At 36.1% G+C, this 16,564-nt stretch overlaps 1 pseudogene; it reads left to right on the top strand.

The window, feature by feature from the left end:
- The first annotated feature begins 298 nt into the window (after positions 1–298).
- Positions 299–15,721, top strand: LOC127442327 (large neutral amino acids transporter small subunit 2-like; annotated as a pseudogene).
- The last annotated feature ends 843 nt before the right edge of the window (positions 15,722–16,564 follow it).

Here is a 16,564-nt window from a genome sequence, read left to right as displayed (position 1 = left end):
GACCCCTTAGAAACTTTCAACATCTTTCTGTTTTTTAATGACAGTGGCTACCAAGTTAACACAGTTTTATTCTATAGTATTTTGGCTGGAAAAAATGGTAACCTATCAGTTTTTAAAGGGTTAAAATAACATGAAAGAAAAGTACAGCATAATTATTTGTGTTTTATTATAAATTGACGATACTGAGCTATAGGCTATCGTTGCTGAAATATCAAATGAAAAACGAACGATGTCATAGCCTATTAAGTAGCCTAATGAAACAAATGGAAAACAAATTCTGTTTGAAGGATACGATAGCTATTCCCTTTGGGTCTGTTTCACTAATTAAAAAACAAAAAAAACAAGACTAAACAGGAGGACCATGGGCGTGTTTACCAGCGTACACATATGTAGTTGGGGCGGGAGGATAAAGTGACTGAGGCTCTCAACATTGACACTTGTTCAGCAAGTTGCGCTGCTCTCTGTGAAAATGAGCAGCAATTGTCCAAGGCGCAGGGCTGCATCAGTACCTGATACAGGCAAAGAAACAGCAGTGGCTTTGAAGAAAGAGATTGGACTAGTCAGCGCGTGTGGCATTATCGTGGGTAAGTCTGCGTTAGTTTTATGCATCATTCAAAAATACTTTTTGATTTTTGAAATAAATTCATTAACAATGAACAATATTTTACCAGACTAGTTGAAACTGGCTCTGAAGGTTACAAAGCAGTAAACATATTATGTACAGGAAGACACACAGACATGCACAAAGAAGAGCAGATCACAGAGATTGATATATGCCAGATACAATTTATGCAGATTATTGACAGTATAATTGTAAAACAAAATCTTGTTGTTTAAACTTAAGAAAGTCAGTGTTTGTTCTGTCTTATCATTTCAAGTTGTCAACTTAAAAGGCAAAGTTGTTTAAATGGAACATAAAGTTGACTTAAATCAATATAACCTGCTAAATGTGCTTAATGTCTTTTTTAAGTAAACTTACATTTCTTAGTTCAGTTAAACTGAATGGAGAAGTTAAATTACTTATATTATCATTTAATATTATTAATAACCTAAGAAGTAGTTAATCCGATTGTCAGAGGTAAAATAAACTAATTGTGAATGGCCCGTTGATGATCAGAGACCAGCATCTAATCTCTTTATCATTTTCAGACTTAAGCTTGTCTAAGAGATACACCTGGGCCTCAACACTACATGCAAATCACATCATTGAGTAAAAAGATGAACTTTGAATTATTCTACTGAAAGTGCCAACAAACACAACCAGCAGCATAAATAAAATCAGCAAACAGTACAAAAACAGACAGTAAAACTGCAATTTATTCATGCCGCAGTGCATGCTGGAAATCCAAATACATGAGCATTATGTGCGTAGTCCAGTGGTGGCACAGCGGTTAAGGCTCTGGGTTACTGATCAGAAGGTTAGGGGTTCAAGCCCCAGCACTGCCAAGATACCACTGTTGGGCCCTTGAGCAAGGCCCTTGACCCTATCTGCTCCAGGGGTGCTGTATCATGGCTGACCCTGCACTCTGACCCCAGCTTAGCTGGGATATGTGAAAAAAAAAAAAGAATTTCACTGTATATGTGCAGATGTGTGAAAAAAAAAATATAATTATTATCCAGTGAGGTTATTCTAATGCTACATTTTAATTTATTATAACTAAAAGGCAAAATCATTATTTTTTACAGTGTATATATAATATTCAGTGGTACAGACGGACAGACAGACAGACAGATTATAGGATATACTGATAAACTCAAATAACTGAAGAAAATATATAATAAAGCCAAAAGGTTGGCTGTTTATTGTTGCCACGTAGAGCATTAATATACAGTACAATGTTTGGTTACATTTGTACATTTATAGTCATTTTACAATGGTTTTGTACATTTCTAAAATGATTTAGAATTTAGAGGAACAATCCATTTTATTATTAACCTAATTCATTCCACTTCTGACAACACTAAAGTCATGTCTTTCTATTAAATGCACTTGCCCTGTCTGTCCTTATCTTCCCAGGTAACATCATCGGTTCTGGTATCTTTGTAAGTCCAAAGGGTGTTTTGGAAAATGCCAGTTCAGTGGGTCTGGCTCTCATAGTGTGGATTCTTACTGGAGTCATCACTGCCATTAGTGCTCTATGCTATGCAGAATTGGGAGTTACAATCCCCAAGTCTGGGGGAGACTATTCCTACGTTAAGGACATCTTTGGAGGCCTAGCAGGGTAAGGCTGATGTGTTTCTTTTGTGCCCTACTGAATTCTTTTTTAAAATATTGTGTATGTCTGTGTTTTGTAGATGGAATATAACTGACTCAGATTTTACATTGAGTGGCGACCCAACATAGTACCAAAATAGTTTGTGGCATTAAAGTAAACAACAATGTCCTTTTCAAATGTTTATTAACACTGTTTTTGAGGATGTGAGCATGCCATGTAACCTATTCGTTTTGGCCAGGTGAATTTGTGCCTGATTGTATGTACACAGCCTTTGACATTACCAACAAAAGATATGGGAAGTGTTTTCTCCTCCCTTTTATAATTGTATAAGCCTATTTATTTTAAGGCAGAGTCTATTTGCATTAAGTGCAAATAGTGGTTGATGCTATTTAAACCCTGCTGCAAATAGTGGGAGATATTATTTGCACCCCTAATTAAATACTAACATACAGTATCGTGGCATCACTGCAGCATGTTTATTGTGTTTATGTAGAGTCCCACAGACATCCTACAAAAACCCCTACTCTTAAACCTAACCTTAACCTTCCCTTACAAAAATTAACCATGATTTAACAACAGCAGCCATAGTATCACCATGGTATTTTGTAGTTAAAATCATAGTAACCACAATATTAAACATCGTTACTATATTAACACCATATTACTTTAGTAATACCATTGTTAATTGCATTGAAACTATGGCTTCTGCCAAAAAAAAACATGGTTATTTCAATATTACTGTAGCAAAACTATGATTAATTTTACCTTGATCAAACTTTTCTCTCAACTCCTCGACGTTCACCTTGACTAAATCACTTGAGATAATCAACCTTGATACTCATTTTTATTAATTATTATAAGTAGTATTAAAGGAAATATTAAAGGGATAGTTCACCCAAAAAAGAAAATTCACTCATCATTAACTCACCCTCATGCCATCCCAGATGTGTATGACTTTCTATCTTCTGCTGAACACAAACAAAGATTTTTAGAAGAATATCTCAGCTCTGTAGGTCCATGCAATCCAAGTGAATGGTGACCAGCACTTAAAAGCATAAAAGTAATCCATAAGACTCTAGTGGTTAAATCCATACCTTCAGAAGCAATATAATAGGTGTAATTGAGAAACAGATCAGTATTTAAATCCTTTTTTACCAGACAGCTCCACTTTCACTTTTACATTCTTCTTCTTTTGTTTTTTGACAATTCGCATTCTTCGTGCATATCGCCACCACTGTGTGGCAGGGGCTATTTACACTTGTACAAATAGTCACTCCATTATTTTTATATCCAAACTATGAATGATTTTATGGTTAGTTGCATTTTATTATTTGCATTTAGCATTGCTTTTCCCCTGCTGTCCGAAACAGTATCAGAACAGCTCTGCAACCCACCACTTGAGAACCACTGATGTAAGGTTTGTTCCTCAGTCTCAAAGGGCTTGCCTTTTGGATAGGTTTCTGAGGCTGTGGACCGCAGTGTTGGTGATCTATCCAACTAGCCAGGCTGTGATTGCGCTTACTTTTGCCAACTATGCACTGCAGCCTCTCTTTCCTGCCTGTTTCCCTCCAGAGAGAGCTCTTAGTGTGCTTGCTGCAGCCTGCCTGTGTGAGTAATTGCTATTCTTCCATTCAAGAAGGGGTTGTTAAGTGGACTGGACAGAGTTACAACATCCTCTGGGGCTAAAGAACAGTGTTGGTAGAGATAGAGTGGACATGTTCAAACCAGGCACTGAAGAGCCAAACCTGACCCACCTGTGTGTAATTCACAAGTGCATCCAGAGATGTTGATGGGTGTTCATATGTGTTTGATTAGAGTTGGAAGATGTAACTAAACTCTTATGGAATTAATACAGGGTTACCGCGGGTCCTTAAAAAGTCTTAAGAAGTCTTTACATTTACTTTTTAAAATGTAAGGCCATAAAAAGTCTTAAATATCTTTAAAAAATTACAAGAAGTCTTACATTTCGTTTGCTGAGGTCTTAAATTTTGGGGCGTGAATAGAGAAGACGCTTAAAACAGCAGAATCTGCGCGAGTCAAAATCATCTCTCTCTCTCTCTCTCTCTCTCTCGTGCATCCATCATTTAGCAGCTGACGCCTGAGTTTAGTGTGAGCGTGCACAGGGAAGCGCATTTTTACTGAACTTTAAAATTACATTTTTTTTTTTTTTTTTTTTTGCGAAATTTGCCGACTTCTGCCTGCTTCCATTGACTTTCCATTTTTATCAGTAAAAATGGTGTGCGTGATGACCTCATGCTATAAAATAAAAAATAAAACACTTTGTCGCATAAGTTTTGGTTTATCGCAAAAGAAATCTGCCCTTAAGCCATTTCCATATAGAAATGTGTGTTTTTCGCTAATTCGCCTCCAAGATGTTCCTAATTATTTTCCTCCTAAGTTTTGGTAAAATGGGGAGAGTATTGAGACAATTCATTGAAATTAGCCAGCTTACTGTCATTTTAATTTCACAAATAATGCAATCAGAAGATGAGGAATTGCAATCAAAATGGAGCCTTTACCCTTCTGATAGGACTATAACTAAAAGGCAGGTTGCCACCGGTTCCGACCCGAAAGCAAATCGTCATGGCTTTGTTCAAGCTGGCAACCCGCACCAAGTAGTGGGGTAAACTTTCGGTCTTAGTATAAGGACCTTCCATCCATGTGTATATGCTGTGTGTATTTGCTGTGTGTACAGCTATTAAAGAAAAACTGATGCGGTGTAATTTCAGGGTTTACATATGATACATTCCTGATATTCAATAGGCTATTTTCAACAATCATCTAATCTAAAGCATTGTCATCTCAACTGCATTATGTCCCGTATATTTGTCCCACAACTTTTAACGACCAACTGAACTTTATCATCTAAAATAAATTTGAGCGTCATAATGCAATTTACATTTTCTGAAGAAGATCAGCAAATGCGATCCGAGGTAATGAGGGTTAGATTTAAAATATTTAAAAGTTTTAAAATGTTCAAAAACTAGTTTTCTGAAAGTGAACTCCGCATTGGACAAATAGTTCTGATAGTTTATAGTCTTGAAGTGTGGAAAATGTCATTCAGCCGACTTTATTCGTCTACAGAACAGGGTATGGCTAATTTAAGTTTGTGTAAAGACAAGACATATATATATATAGGTCTAAAAATAAAAAATAAATTCCTTTTGGTATTTAATGCGTTTTTCGTTTGGTAATTTATTTAATTTAATACAGGAAATTTTTGCCAGCATTTTTTCAAAAGTAAACTAAACAATAATTGTATAGAATTGGGCTACATGTTAGTGTTTTAAAAAAGCACACTGAAGCTTTTCTTCTAGTATTGTGTATTTATTTTTAATTTAAAACAACTTTGTGCACAGAAATTATATGTTTTTTGTATTGTGGTCTAATTCCGTGCCGTCTATTATTTTGAATAGTGTGGAAAAGCAACTTTAATAAATAAGCGATTAAATTAATCACAAACAGTGGCCATTCATTTGTTCTCTGTGCACTTGTCAATGTGCATGTCTTGATACGAGGTATTTGTGTTGGCACTCCTGGAAGTGTCATGTTTGCAGTGATCGGATATTTATGCCATCCAGATCAATCCATAATCACGTACAATAAATTGGCTTTCAAGGATGTATACCATCGTCATGATTAACACAGCCTAACGATTGGGGTAAACTCTGTCATGTGACACATTTTGCGTTAATGCCAATTTTCTCGACAAAAAGTGTTTCCAAACAAGTTTTTCGCGACATTTGATGTATCGACATACAGGTGCATCTCAATAAATTAGAATGTTGTGGAAAAGTTAATTTATTTCAGTAATTCAACTCAAATTGTGAAACTCGTGTATTAAATAAATTCAATGCACACAGACTGAAGTAGTTTAAGTCTTTGGTTCTTTTAATTGTGATGATTTTGTCTCACATTTAACAAAAACCCACCAATTCACTATCTCAAAAAATTAGAATATGGTGACATGCCAATCAGCTAATCAACTCAAAACACCTGCAAAGGTTTCCTGAGCCTTCAAAATGGTCTCTCAGTTTGGTTCACTAGGCTACACAATCATGGGGAAGACTGCTGATCTAACAGTTGTCCAGAAGACAATCATTGACACCCTTCACAAGGAGGGTAAGCCACAAACATTCATTGCCAAAGAAGCTGGCTGTTCACAGAGTGCTGTATCCAAGCATGTTAACAGAAAGTTGAGTGGAAGGAAAAAGTGTGGAAGAAAAAGATGTCAATGTGAGAAACCAACCGAGAGAACCGCAGCCTTATGATTGTCCAGCAAAATTGATTCAAGAATTTGGGTGAACTTCACAAGGAATGGACTGAGGCTGGGGTCAAGGCATCAAGAGCCACCACACACAGACGTGTCAAGGAATTTGGCTACAGTTGTCGTATTCCTCTTGTTAAGCCACTCCTGAACCACAGACAACATCAGAGGCGTCTTACCTGGGCTAAGGAGAAGAAGAACTGGACTGTTGCCCAGTGGTCCAAAGTCCTCTTTTCAGATGAGAGCAAGTTTTGTATTTCATTTGGAAACCAACGTCCTAGAGTCTGGAGGAAGGGTGGAGAAGCTCATAGCCCAAGTTGCTTGAAGTCCAGTATTAAGTTTCCACGGTCTGTGATGATTTGAGGTGCAATGTCATCTGCTGGTGTTGGTCCATTGTGTTTTTTGAAAACCAAAGTCACTGCACCCGTTTACCAAGAAATTTTGGAGCACTTCATGCTTCCTTCTGCTGACCAGCTTTTTAAAGATGCTGATTTCATTTTCCAGCAGGATTTGGCACCTGCCCACACTGCCAAAAGCACCAAAAGTTGGTTAAATGACCATGGTGTTGGTGTGCTTGACTGGCCAGCAAACTCACCAGACCTGAACCCCATAGAGAATCTATGGGGTATTGTCAAGAGGAAAATGAGAAACAAGAGACCAAAAAATGCAGATGAGCTGAAGGCCACTGTCAAAGAAACCTGGGCTTCCATACCACCTCAGCAGTGCCACAAACTGATCACCTCCATGCCACGCCGAAATGAGGCAGTAATTAAAGCAAAAGGAGCCCCTACCAAGTATTGAGTACATATACAGTAAATGAACATACTTTCCAGAAGGCCAACAATTCACTAAAAATTTTTTTTATTGGTCTTATGATGTATTCTAATTTTTTGAGATAGTGAATTGGTGGGTTTGTTAAATGTGAGCCAAAATCATCACAATTAAAAGAACCAAAGACTTAAACTACTTCAGTCTGTGTGCACTGAATTTATTTAATACACGAGTTTCACAGTTTGAGTTGAATTACTGAAATAAATGAACTTTTCCACGACATTCTAATTTATTGAGATGCACCTGTAGTTTATGCGCTAGAGTTAAAGGGAAAAATATTATGTTGACACTTGTGAAATTTTAGCGATAATTTCTCTTAAAAATTATCCGTATCCATCAGCTTTATTTTGATGCGCTAAAACTTTTTGCGCAAAAAATCCTTGGATGGAAACATAGTTACTGACGCTCCTGCCTATAATTGACAAAGCTGTCAGCGTTGCAATTTGCAAACATGCGAGGTTAGAGCGGTCTTTTGACGCCTTTCAAATCATTGCGCTTCCTTATTTTACATTACCTTTGACAATAATTGTAAAGCTAACTGAACTAATCAGAGTTACACCTGTTATATCTCTCATCTCCACCTCTCTTGAGCTCCATCTGAAATATACAGGTATTTTCTCTGCCCTCTGAATCACATTTTTTTTTAATAATATACAAAACAATAATAACATAATTATATAAATTATAATATATAATATACATATGAAAATATATTATCTATATTTAATATTTAGTGTACAGTCTGTTTTCAGTATACATCATAACTAAGTATGCAGCACAGTTCTCTTTCATAATTGAATCTGTTAACATTTTCAATACATACTGTCAACTTTAAATGGCCATTTTTAAGGTAACTGACAAGATATTTACGTTTATGCATTTGGCAGACGCTTTTATCCAAAGCGACTTACAGTGCACTTATTACAGGAACAATCCTCCTGGAGCAACCTGGAGTTAAGTGCCTTGCTCAAGCACACAGTGGTGGTGGCTGTGGGAATTGAAACCAGCAACCTTCTGATTACCAGTTATGTGCTTTAGCCCACTATGCCACCACCACTCACACAATATTTCACAAAAATGAAAACTGTCATCACTTACCTTCATGCTGTTGCAAACCTGTATGACTTTCTTATTTCAGTGGATATCAGAAGGAGATATTAGGAAGTTTCAGTCACCATTCACTTACATTGAATGAAACACAAGATGCAGTGACAGTGAATGAGACTAAACGTTTTGCTTAACATCTCCTTTTTTGTTCCACGGCAGAGAAAAATTCATACAGACTCAAGGGTGAGCAGTGATGACAGATTTATAAATGAACTGCCCTTTAACTTACCTGTTAAAGTATTTGTTAAAGGTATCTGCCAATAAAAAAAATATATAAATGTTATTCAGCACATGCTAGACCTTATTTACAGCAGGTTTTGTCATTCAGTCATGGGAGGGTTTCTAAAGAACTTGTTCACACCGGTCTGGAGCCTGCGGGGTGTTTTTCACTTGTAAGAACTAAAATCGTACATATATAGAGGTGTTACAGTAGATTGCGTGTCCTTGGAAAGTTTCATAGACCTGGAACAATGTCGTCTGGCAACTTTAATCATTCTTGAAGTTTAAACTTATTTTTTCCCCCCTTGTTTTTGTTCTTCATGTGAAAAAAGCTGTTTCATTTTTGTGAAAGTGGCAGCAACACATTTTAGTAATTATAAGTATTACTGTGAAATATTCCATTTAAATATTCAGACAGCATTTTGTTCCTCTCCAAGCTTGTCTTAAGCTGTCTGAATTTTAAATTGGGTGAGGTATATGATATTTTACTAATGTCACTCTTCTGTCTGTCTAAAAAGAGAGTCTTGTTCAATACAAGTATATGTTTGATTGTTATAGCAATGACTGATACTCAATTGTTCTTTGCCTCATAGTGTTGTTAACATGGATTAACTGCTTCAGTGTTCGCTGGGCAACATGTGTCCAGGATGTGTTCACCACAGGCAAGCTGTTGGCCCTCGGCCTTATCATCATTATGGGCATTGTGCAGATCTGCAAGGGTAAAACTCACTTTTTTGGTCAAGTTCTCCCTCTTACTATCTGTAAATACATAAATCATGTAGGGTAGACCGGGGCTAGTTGTCCCACAGGGAAGTTAATATCTCTTTAACTATTAGGATTTGAGTCAGAAGCCCAATTACACATGTGTGTTCTCTTTAACAGTGGTTTTGTATGTTGGTTTCACATACCTAATTCAAAACACTCTTAAAATTAGAACAGTTTTTGTGAAGCTATCAGCCAAACAAAATTTGACTGGAAAAAAAAGTTTCATATTTTTAGCTAGAGCTGTTGGTTATATAATGAACACAATAAAACCACTCTGGCATATGTTCAGGCATGGGTCAGCTATATGATAAAGGTAGATTTTAAACTAAATGTGAACTGTGCTCCCAGTACAAGGGTATTTTTCAGAAATATCAAAATGTTGAGGCAAGTTATTAAAAACATTTGTATAGGGGCAAGTTGTCATATATGCTTTAAATCTTTAAATTTATCCAATTTATTAATTACAGTATTTTCGGCCAAAATGATGTTTTATTTTAGTATGTTACATTTTTGCTGTTTTGTGTTTCATATGTGTTTTACTGTTTCAATTTGGATGAAAAGCCTATAATAGGCTGTTTAATGGCAGGTTCCATTGTAACAACTTACCCCATATGGTGTGACAACATGCCCCAACATGTGTTCAATGAACAGTGTCTTTTTTTCCCCCTGAGCAATAATGGTGAATATGTTCAAAACCTTTTTTTTTTTTTTTTTTGTAGCAAAGACTTTAAGATTCATGCCTATACAGAAATTGACTTTCAAAAATGACCCTAATCTGAGAAATATTCACTGGAGTAAAAAACAGTTAGACTACTTGCCCTGGACTCCACTATTTTCTTTGAGTTTGTGGATAGGTGCTGCTATGCTTATACATTTTTAGATGCTTTTCTACTGCCACAAACATATTTACAAAAGTAAAATGTAGTGTGAAATGTATTAAACCAGGGAAACAAAGGAATCTGTGTTTGGCTTGGTTAAATAACTCATGTGTGAATTATTTGTTGTGAACATAAAAGGCTTGGAAATAAGAGGCCAGGCATTAGGCTAAGAGTATTACGTAGGCATACTTTTCATATTTGACCTATTTTAGCACTATAAACAAAAGAGCAAAAATCTGTTAAGCATGTCATGTTGGGCTGTTTGTAGTATGTCTGCTGTGTTTTATATGTCTGATATTCGAACATGTGATGTCTTAATAAATGCTTAAAAGCATCAAAGAGAAATCAGTTAGTTTTGATGATAGACTGTACTTAAATAGACTATTTGACAAAAATGATATGCTTTGCTGCAATACATGAGTCAAAAGAAACGAATGAAATTGATTATGCATAGCAGCATCAATAGCATCTTGTTCCTTTATGATTATGATGGTTCCTTTTATGAATCACATTACTTTCTCCAGTCATTAGATGCTCTTACTCACATTATACATTTACTCATACTCTACAAACAAAATGCTGCTCTGTTTGCTTTTCTAGGTCATTTTTATTGGCTGGAGCCAGCACATGCATTTCACCTGCTACAGCCATATGATATAGGTCGAATCGCACTCGCTTTCCTCCAGGGTTCCTTCGCCTATGGAGGCTGGAACTTTCTTAACTATGTAACAGAAGAGCTTACTGACCCCCACAGGTACACTGTCATTTATAACATACACTATAACAACATGCACAATTGTTTAATTGTTTATTGATGCCATTAAATGTGTATGTATCTGTTCGATGTGATGAGTACGGAGCCCCTTAGAGGACATGGCGGGAATTATTTTTTCTGAAATAGTTTTGTGTGCCCTTGCAATACGTTTTGCATTCCCTTGGTATTGTAGTACCATGGTATTTCTAGTAAAACCATAGTATATCTATGATTACTATATGGATACAGTTTAATGAACTAAAATCATGTTTTCTACCAAAAAAACAAGGTTACTTACTTTTCATAGTTACTAAAACATTACTATAGTAAAACCATGATCTTCGCCAAAATACTTAGGTTACGACAGTTTACAATATTACTATAGATAACCGTAGTTAAACTATGGTATTTGTGTAGTAAAACCGTAATAACCACAAAATTATAATTTTTATTACCGTAGATTTCGTTTTCCTCTATAGTGATCACTAGGGTTTCACTACAGATATCATAATTAAAATATGGTTATCATAGTAAAACCATAGTAAATGTATTGCGAGGGAACACAAAACTATTGTGAGGGCACACAAAACTTATTGCAAGGAAACTCAAACTGTTGCGAGGGAACGCAAAACTTATTGCGAGGGAGTGTAAAACTTATTGCGATGGAACGCAAAACGTATTGCGAGGGAACGCAAAATATTGCGAGGGAATGCTAATCGTATTGCGAGGGAATGGAAACTATTGCGAGGGAACACAAAACGTTTTTTGTATTACTCTTGAAATTCTTCTCAGACCAAGTTATCTGAACTATATAAACTTTTTGTACTGTTTGTCAACAGTTGTCTCATTTGTTTCTATTCATTTTTCTCCCAAGGAAAAGTTTGACTTCTCAAGACATGAATTGTCTAAAATCATGAGCACTCAAATGAGATGAAGACTTCAGTCATATCAGTAACCTTATGAAAGCTGTTTTATTCTACATGGAGAGGGTCCCCTCATGGGGGCTGCCATGTTGGGATCACATGACCAGCCGAATATTACTTGCTTAATCTCAGTAACCGTCCTGTTATTGGACACTTTCACTCAGGATTTTAATTAATCCTGGATGGATGTGAATAGTGATTTTCTACAATGGCATCAGTAACTGAAAACTATTGAGTTTGAATGATGCTGTATCCACGCTCCTAGGTGTCAGTTTAAGTCCAACGTGAATAAAAATGTAATGAAGTTACTGAGAGCACCTTTAACTGAAAATGCAATTGCTGCTCAGGATAGTACAAGATTGCCCAGGAATTACAATACAGATTCAACTAATGTTTCAACTCTCTTTTTAACAGGAACCTGCCTTTTGCTATCTTCATCTCAATCCCTCTGGTCACTTCCATCTATGTGTTTGCGAATATTGCTTATGTTACAGCTATGAGCCCTCAGGAGCTGTTGGCCTCTAATGCTGTTGCCGTGGTGAGTTGTTCTTGTCTTGCCTTGCCCACACCAATCTGTTTATTGAGATCTCTATTTAATTGGAAATTAAATGGCCTATTCATTAGTAGAATATGCCTCAGACTGACCCATCTGCGATTAGTGCTAAATCTCTTGTTTAGCGAAATGCCTAGTTTGTGTGTGCCAATGTATGGCAACATTTTCTTTGATCTCTCTGCTTTCTCTCCTTCAGACATTTGGTGAAAAGCTGCTTGGGGTGATGTCATGGATCATGCCCATCTCTGTGGCACTGTCCACCTTCGGTGGGGTTAATGGTTCCCTTTTCACCTCATCTAGGTCAGTCATAATGATACCATGTTTTGTGTCATATTTTTTCTCATTCACTCCTTTAGTTTGCATTACATGTTTTGATGCCATTGGATGGTATATATAAAATAACTGGCCATATTGTGTCTAAAATGTAAGTTGCTCAGTATTAACTTCTTCTTATTTAGAACTGTTGTAAGCAATGTCACACTTGCAATCGTGCCTGTAGCCTCGTGTCTACCGCTGAATCACAGCCATGCTGATATTCTGTATAACAGCACTCTTTCTCATGTGATTTTGCATAATTATGTATGCTATGTTTTTTTTAATCTGGTTGACTGTTGGTTGGTCTCTTTCAGGTTGTTCTTTGCAAGAGAGGGCCATCTACTCCGTCTATTTGCAATGATTCATGTGAATCGCTGCACACCAGTTCCAGCTTTGCTCTTCACTGTGAGTCCTTTATTCTTGTTCTCAATTTAAAACAATATTCTGGGTTCAATACGAATTAGGCTCAATCGACAGCATTTGTGGCATAATGTTGATTACTTAAAAAACATTTTGACTCGTCCCTCCTTTTTCTTTAAAACAAAATTGAGGTTACAGTGATGCACTTACAATGGAAGCTAATGGGGAAAATTTTTGGAGGGTTTAAAAGCAGAAATGTAAAGCTTATAATTTTATAAAATCACTTACATTTATTCTTCTTTTAAAACTTCTTTATTATTTGAGCTGTACAGTTGTTTAAATTGTCATTTTTCTGTCTTTTTATGGTTTAAGGCATTACATTGTAATGGCAACGAATGTAAAATTGGATATAATTTTACACAGAAAAGGTTAATAAGCGATCACAGTAAAAATCATGTTAACATGTATATTGTTTGCATCTTGTGGCTATACTTTTGAAACATTTCTTTCTTTTTTTATTTATTTATTTATTTTTTTTACATTTGCGGATTGGCCCCCATTGACTTCTATTGTAAGTGCTTCACTGTAACCCATATTTGTGCTTTTTTTAAAGAAAAGAAGGGACAAGTCGGCATAAATTGTTAAAGGTTGTCAACATTATGCCACAAATGCTGTCTATTTGTTTTGAACCCGGAAACTCCCCTACTTGTTGCATGCTAATTTTCTTCTATGCCTACAGTATATGTAAACCTTACTTTTTTTAAATTGTGTGTTGATGTGTGGTAGGTGTTTGTATTCTGATGAAATGTGTATACATGTCTATTTCCCAGTGTATATCAACTCTGCTGATGCTGTTTACCAATGACATATACACCTTGATCAACTGTTGGCTTCATTAACTACCTGTTTTATGGGGTCACAGTTGCTGGGCAGATTGTACTTCGTATCAAAGAGCCAGACATTTATCGTCCAATCAAGGTAAGACTGCATCCTAGGGGTTTTGTTATTTTGATGTTTTGACAAAGTTAGCCTCAAGTGCTTTATGTCAGATCTGAGCATTTGCTGATAATAATGTATGATTACAGATTTTTGTGGTAGAGTGTATTTGCATTACTTAATTGAAATCAACAGGTTTAACTCCACAGGTGAGCTTGGCATGGCCAGTCATTTTCCTGCTTTTCTGGGCATTTCTGCTGATCTTCTCCCTGTACTCTGAGCCTGTGGTGTGCGTTATAGGCCTGGCCATCATGTTGTCAGGTGTTCCTGTGTATCTTTTTGGTGTCTATTGGGAAAACAAGCCCAAGAGCTTCAATTCTTTTGTTGGTATGATAATATCTTAAATCTGCCTTAAAAATAAAAGTTGGATGAAAATTACCCTGCTGAAAAAAAAACCAAAGCTGGTTTGTTGGTCTCAGCTGGTCTCTCAACCTAGTCAGACAGGTCTGTTTGCTGGTTTTAGAGGCCAGTTTAAGTAGTTTTTTCAGCAGTGCATTTAAAAATGTCACTTATTATCATTATAATTATAAATGGAAGTCCAATTTTAAGTAGACATATCAGATTTCGAATGGTGTTTACAAAGGTCACTAAAAATCTATATGCTATTGTCTGCCCATACAGCTAAAATGACATACTTGGGGCAGAAGTTGTGCATGGTGGTGTATCCAGCTGAGGATGAGGGCAGAGAAGATGGGAGTGAAGAAAAAGAGGAAGCTGGATAGAAGTGCTGTGCTAGTAGTAAAAATCCTTACTAATTATATTAATCCTTACTAATTATAGTAATATGGGTTTAGCAGAGTTTGAAAATGCAATATAGACATACACACAGGAAGGAGATTTAAAGGATTAGTTCACACAAAAATTACAATTCATCATTTACTAATCCTCATGTTGTTCCAAACCTGTAATTAACAAAGGGTTAATTTTTGAAGAATATTTTAGCCTACTTTTTTATTTTTTTATTTTCATCAAATGAAAGAACTCGAGAACTGGATCAGTCTGAGTTAAGATTGAATCATTCAGACCAGTTTTGTGTACTGGAAAAATCGATTCATTAAAAAGATCCTTTAAAAGAAGGCTTAAAGAATGATTTGTCCATGAACTGGACATCGCTACTTCTCTCATGGATGTGTCAAGAAGAGTTAAAGTCAACGTGAAGATTTTCAATGAATAACTACTTAAATTTCAGTCTGGTCCTCACATGCAGCTATCATATATATATATATATATGATAGCTTCAGACTTGGAATAGTCAATGAGTTGCATGGATCAATTATATGATACTTTGATGTTGCTTTTTTGGAGCTTAACAACCCCGGACCTGATTAACTTTCATTATGAAAAAGTGTCCAACATATTGTTCAAAAATTCACCTTTTGTCTTCCACAGAAGAGAGAAAGTCAAATTTGGAACGATATGAGAGTGAGTCAATGATTTAAGGTAATGTTGCCTTAAAGGGATAGGTCACCCAAAACTGAAAATTCTCATCATTTATTCACCCTCATGCCATCTAAGATGTGTATGACTTTCTTTCTTCTGCAGAACACAAACAAAGATTTTTAGAAGAATATCTTAGCTCTGTAGGTCCATACAATGCTAGTGAATGGGGATCAGGTCTTTGAAGCATAAAAGTAATCCATCGGACTCTAGTGGTTTAATCAATGTCTTCTGAAGCGATGCAGATGGTTTTGGGTGAGAACAGACCAAAATATAACTCCTTTTGCACTGTACATCTTGCTATTGCAGTCTCTAGGCACAATCATGATTTCAAGCTCAATTACACTTCCTAGATCTTGACACATGCGCAGAGCACTAGATGGCACTATAGGAAGTGTAATCGATGGCTAAGGACACTGATGTCAAGATGTACAGTGAAAAAGGAGTTATGTTTTGGTCGATTCTCTCCCAAAACTTACTAGATCTCTTCAGAAGACATTGATTAAACCACTGAAGTCGGATGGATTGTTTATGTTGACTTTATCTGCCTTTTGGAGGATCAAAGGCCTGATCACCATTTACTTGCACTGTATAGACAAACAGAGCTGAAATATTCTTCTAAAAATATAGGTTTGTGTTCTGCATAAGACAGAAAGTCATACACATCTGGAATGGCATGAGGGTGAGTAAATGATTAGCGAATTTTCAGTTTTGGGTAAACTAACCCTTTAATAACCTTCCTTTATGCAATACTGCCATCCAGTGGTAAGATTTTTAAATGCAATTTAACCTAAATGTTGTTATTGTTACTTTTACAAATAATTTTGTACTTTTATATATATTGCTCCATGTTTTCTTAATCAGTTTCTGACATTTTTTTTTTTTTTTACCTAAATTTGTTTCTTACTATTTAAAATGTGTAATTTGCTCTTATAACTGTCAT

The sequence above is a fragment of the Myxocyprinus asiaticus genome, chromosome 6, assembly GCF_019703515.2.
Source record: "Myxocyprinus asiaticus isolate MX2 ecotype Aquarium Trade chromosome 6, UBuf_Myxa_2, whole genome shotgun sequence".
NCBI classification, from domain to species: domain Eukaryota; kingdom Metazoa; phylum Chordata; class Actinopteri; order Cypriniformes; family Catostomidae; genus Myxocyprinus; species Myxocyprinus asiaticus.
This window is presented reverse-complemented; position numbering and strand designations above follow the sequence as displayed.